Source organism: Saccostrea echinata, unplaced genomic scaffold (assembly GCF_033153115.1).
Source record: "Saccostrea echinata isolate AGI-Se365-2 ecotype Australia unplaced genomic scaffold, CSIRO_AGI_Sech_v1 ptg000036l, whole genome shotgun sequence".
Taxonomy (NCBI): domain Eukaryota; kingdom Metazoa; phylum Mollusca; class Bivalvia; order Ostreida; family Ostreidae; genus Saccostrea; species Saccostrea echinata.
The window spans coordinates 7169544-7175641 of record NW_026889785.1 but is presented as its reverse complement, the minus strand read 5'-3'; the positions used below and the strand labels follow the sequence as shown (position 1 = coordinate 7175641).

Below are 6098 nucleotides of genomic sequence, written 5' to 3'. Positions count from 1 at the left end.
ACTAAGAGCTATAAATATGCATATATTAGCTGCAATAATGTAGCCCTCTCCGATTTTTTTTAATCGGATATTTTCTGAAGAGGGCTACATTTCCACAGCATCTCCGTAATGGTGCAAAATAATTTTATGCATAACCGATAAAAAGCTCCATTTATTACTTACATATGCTATTAAAATTTTAAAAAGTACCAAATCTGTGCTTGGGTATGTCAAATCAAGATGCCGTTTGTTATAAACCATATAGAACCAGTCAAATTCTTCGTCTGTTTCGCCATGTTTGTAATTGTGAGATCTCGTTCAGCGGAAGGGGTGGAGCGTTTCCATATTTGGAAAGCGCACTGAAAAATCAAAACATTGTTGACAATCGGCGCGAAAATGTAGTTAACCAAGATGGAATCAAGTAATAGTTCGTGTTGTAACTGTGGAAAAATAATTCCGACAAAGAACGGAAAGTCATATGGTGGCAGAAAAAGTTTACAGTCGACTGCCGTCATTTATAAGGTAAACAGAACTCTGCAAGATTTGCTAGAAGAGGAGTTTGATGTTGTATTGACCCCCCATCAGAAACGTCAGCGTTTTCTTTGTGCAGCATGTTTTTGGGCAATTGTATCAATGGCCAAATCTTCTGTGGCAAAAGAAAGAAGCATTGTTTAAGATCAAAGAGCACGGAGAGACAAGTTACCTAGCTAAAAAAATCAGAAGTCCGGCGCCTAACCCCCGCAAAATTAACAGGATGAGGGTGACTTCGCATAGAAAAGTAAGTTCTATTAAAAATGAACTTGACGCCAGGCTCCAAGTTTGCCCCTGACTGTATTTTGTTATTATTCTTACTTTTTATGCATTAAACCACCAGTATATGAATAATTCTTTGTTTGATAAAATTATAGGAGCCAGAAATTGAAACTGTTCACATCCCACCCAAGAAAAGCAAACAGGTAAAGTTGTTTTTAACAATCATACTGGATGCACACATATGCATCAGTGATATAAACAAGTTTACTTTCAGTGAACTTTTCTCTCTCTGCGAAATAATGTTTTTAAAAATGTCAAGATATTTTCAAAACTGGCTTTTACATCAAGGAATATAAATCTTTAGGGTTCAATATCTGACCAAAGAAAAAAATAAATTATTTAATTGACTTCACATAGATTTCATCAAGTCTCCCAACTCCCAACCCCTTCAAAAGCAATCTGATGAACGTTGATTCAAATTTAAAATATATAAGTGCTAATATCTAATGTAAATAATATATGTCTTTTGTTAAGTGATAGAAAGAATAAAAAAACCAATACCAATAGAAAGTACAATGAAATTATCAATATTGAACACCAAAACTTTTAAGATCTTCATTCACTCATCCTCGGATACCAAATGGTGATTTTTCTTTTGCTTATCAAAAGACAAGATCACTCATGGGTATTCAATGATATTTAATATTTTATCCAACTCCTTTATGTATTTTGATTATTTTTTTTTTGCACGACATTTATCTGGCCCTTTGATGATATAATAATCAGTTGGGTATAAAATAAAGTCATTCCAATAGTGCAAATTTTCTTTGTAGTAAAGTGAATAGATGTAAGCTTGTTACAGTAACTACATGTATACACATTCCAGATAACCCCACCAGAAATGGAGGTGAACAAGGCCCTTAATTGCATTAGACAGAGAAAATACAGAAGAGGCCTATCTATACTGTTAAGGACAAAAACAGGTTTTCGGAAAGCCATTCTAACTTATGCCCAAGAAACAGTTCGAGCTGAAGTGAGAAGCTTATGCAGAAATGAGCAATCATCATTCAAAGGTGGACGGATTGCAGAGGAAATTGGTGGCTTTGACTGGGAAAAGCAGTTCACAGAACTACATAGCACATGTCCCATTCTCTCAAGTGTGTTAACTGGAGCACTCACATCAGAAAGATCTATGCATTTTTTGGGACTTTGCATCAAAACCTACCTTGTCTGCAAAACCAGTAATTGGCACAATTGCCTCAATCATCGCATTTCAAAGGAAGTTAAAAGCAATGAATTACTTTCAACAACTGAATTCTGTTCAAATATGGCTTGCTGGCTGTCAAAGAGAGGTTAGATGAACTTCAAAACAAGATTTCTATATCTCTATTGCTATTAAAAAGTACAAATTACCTCACTACTGAGCAAAAGTTTTTCATGATAATGAAAGGATGCTTGCTATTGATCAGGTTAATAATATATATATATATATATATATATATATATATATATATATATATATATATATATATATATATATATATATAATAATTTTTCTTCCATAATTATATGCTGCATGTAATTTTTAGTAATATAGCATTTACTGCTTATGAATTTTCAGATGTTCAGCAGACTAAATCACCTGAGGTTGTGCATTGAGATTAAGGAAACAAGAAACTACCTTGATTGCATAAGGAAACAAGAAACTACCTTGATTGCATAAGAACAAGCTATGACGCTGAAGTTTTGAAGTGGAAAACAAACATTGCTGACTACTTGCTTCGGCCAGTCAGACAGTTCATTTTCTGGTGCTTATACAATCCCATATGCTGACAGTGAGGCAACTCTTTCGGTCGATTCTTTTCCATCCTCAACAGCATCGTCCCCTCTAAGACAACACAAATCAATAGTCAGAAGGGGATATGTCCAAGCACTTATGCTGGATTCACCACAGCCTCATTCAGATAAGGTTAATATTCTTGTGATGAATTATTTTGGGTTATGTCAAAATACTTATTGAACAAATATTCATATAAAGAACAAAGGGTATAAATAAATCAAATATCTTTGCAGAGTTGGTATTAAGTTCCACAAAAAGTACATCAGATGTAGAGGAAAGCATGTCCCTTAGTGACGGATCTGTGCCAGAAGGTGAGACATGCAAACTTGAGATGAAAGTACTTATGCTTTGCAAGATATTATCAATATGTTACTTCAGCTCACCTTAAAGATCAGTGAGCGTTCTGATGAATTTTTGCATGTCTGTCTATGGACCATTTCAATCAAAATTTCCACAACACAATTTAGAGGAGAGAGAATTCAAGCTTTGTTTTTAAATGAAGGGCTTCTCCCTCTTTCAAGTGGAGATAATTCAGATTTACAAAAAAAATGTACTGCTTCTTTTCAGCAATCTTAAGAACCATTGGGCGAGTGAATTAAAAGCTTCATTGTGTACATTCAAAATTATTCAAATTAAAACTCCATGCTGTGGGATAGGAGATCAAAGTTTTACATAGGATTATGTAGGGAGAAAACCAGCAGGGCATTTAAAAAGTGAGTGCTGTGGCTTATGGGTCTCTAAGTTTGAAGTTGCACATTCTTCATCTAATGTAAAATCTATTTTAATGCCTTTGAAAGAAAAAAAAATTAATGTTGAACTTGTACATTCAGGTCGATGTGGATTTTCGCTGTGTTTTGATAATGTAAATCAAACAACTACTGTCAGACATCAAACCCGAGACAACAGAAATAAGATGTTTAACATGGTACAAGGATATGCAGCCCTTGACAGAGTACCAACTCTCCATCTCAATGATGATCCTCCCTCACCAGAAAGTATAAAGTCCATTCCATGGGATAAATACCTTCCGTCGGAGATGGATGAAGTTGATCTACGGTTTGAATTCACAATAATTATCAACAGGATTTTGTGTGAATATATTCACATCTTCAACCCTTTGGCCAATGCTGTAAACAAGCATATCCTGCATAGATACTCAAAGATTTCTGCATCAAAAAGTCAACTGGTCAGTTTCTATTTTGTATTTCTTTCCCCTTAAAACACAAACACACTAAAAAAGTAAAAAGGAAATGTTTCATATTTAAATCAATAACATGATTTAAATGCAGGTCCCTATTGGCGTTCTTGATAAGGATGAAAGCAGGGTGTCTGACACCATAGACATCCTTGAGGAATATCATAAGTATGTTCCTCTCAAGCCAAATGGAGAACCTTTCCCAATTGTCTTACATGCAGTTGGCGTGAGTGTTGAAAGTGGAAACAATGCCCAGAATACCAGAATAAATGGACATACGGCATGGACTCAGTTGCAAGGATTACAAATGGATATACAAGAATGGCACAAACGATGCCTTTTGCTACAGATAACTATAAGCTAAAACAAGGTAAAGTTTATTTCATGCTGTGAAATGAAATATAATAGTAATTTCACATTCCCTCCAAAGGTTTGTATTTTTTGACTGCTCACTATATGTCTTATATTTTCATGTATAAGTTTTAATTAACCAATATAGTACATGTATATAATTTATTGAATTTGTTCTATTTTAATAAGGACATTTCTTATGAGATGTACAAAGGCTCCAGTGGAAGGGAAGAAGGTACCCTCTTTCAGTTAAAGAACTATTTCAATCATCGTAATGTGACAGGTAATGTCAAACAGTCATTTAATCATGATGAAGAGTTTCTGGACTTTACAACAAATGGATATGATGTATTGGCTGCTGTGCATGTTATGAATATGTAAGATTTGGATGAAATTCCCAATTTTTTCCCAGATGCTGAAGACAAACAAATGCATTTCCTTCATGATGTGTCAGGAAAAATTGTAGACATGATGTTTCTGTCTACCCGGCCATATATTAAGCACATTTTACAAGACCGTGGCAATGGCTTGGAAGCAGACAGTGAATTTTGTGTGTTCGGGACAGAACATCAAGACCCGGAAATGATATACTGTGCGAACAAGGATTGTATGTTTGGGGGATGGTTCCACTTGGACTGTTTAGGTCTTGATGAAGATAATGTGCCTGAGGGAAACTGGTGGTGTTCAACTGAATGCAGGAATTACCAGCCAGGAAAGAAAAAGAGAACTACAGTTGCTGACAACCTGACAGACCATAAAAAAGGTTATGCTTTAAAATTAATGTGGCATTGGTTGAACCAAAAAGTACGGCGTGATGCACTTTGAGAAAATGATGGGAACCGGATTATCATGCATTGGAGGTTTGACTTGCTAAACTTTAATGAGCACAACCATCCAAAGTCTTCCGTGTCTGTCATCAACTCTTATCAGCAATAAATGGAACAGTCAGTCCCAGACTCCAGCATTTTCTGATGGGGAATAGAAGTTTTAATCCAAATGGTGGACCTGGAAAAAATCTGGAAATGGATCTTCAGATGGAGTTCTTTAATAAAGAGTACAAGGATATATACATGTTTTTATCAATTCATTTCAGTGAAAACAATCTTTTCATAAATGTACATGTATATACATGTAATAACATTTTGTCTTTACTCTCATCATTGAAGAAAGTGTCAAAGATGCTGCAGGACAGCTGACTGAGGCTACAATTGCTAGACACGGCGAGATGGTGGGTGTTGAAAAGGTCATGAGCAGAGTCAATGAGAAGCAGGTAGCTACTGTGCAGAGGTCTAACGTCCAAACAACTGGGACCAATTACAGGGAAAAATACATCATAGATTTTGTCTCCATGATGAGTGGCGAAAACATTTTTAAGACAACTCCCGGGAGACAGTTTAAATCATTCCTAGATTTTACACACGTTCTGTATAAAAAAAATCTCAGCCAGTGCATTTAAGAAGAGACTTGTCAGACTGAGAAAAGAATTAGCAAACTATAGGGAAATTACCATTCAAATGCAGAAAAACTAACTGTAAAATGTCATTATCACAATGTATGTTTAATATTCCCAGCTCTCAAACTGTCTATATGTTGCAGCTATAAACGCCTTGTAGTGCAATTTCTGTATGTATTCAATTTAAGCAGTAAGTAGTGTCCTTGTTCTGAAAGTGTTATAATGGAAAAGAAAGAAATGTGCAAAGGGTAGTTAAATTTTCCAGAGGCAAACCAAATTTAAAACCAGAAGTCTCTAATGAGACTGTAGCTCTACTGGTTTGTACTTATAACAAAGGAAGATAAAAGAAGCACTTGAACTTGAAACTTTGCAACAGCAATAAATAGAATAACGATCCTTGGTTTAGTCTCTTTTTGTGGCAAGATTTCTTGCAATCCTCAAAAAGTAGGAAATAGCCTTTTAAAAGAATTTTACAGAAATTTCGATTTTAGTAACCATGGAAACATCATTCAACGAAATAAAAAAAA

General features: G+C 35.0%; 1 pseudogene; it reads left to right on the top strand.

Annotated features, from left to right (window-relative positions):
* The first annotated feature begins 390 nt into the window (after positions 1–390).
* LOC133199955 (uncharacterized) lies at positions 391–5731 on the top strand (annotated as a pseudogene).
* The last annotated feature ends 367 nt before the right edge of the window (positions 5732–6098 follow it).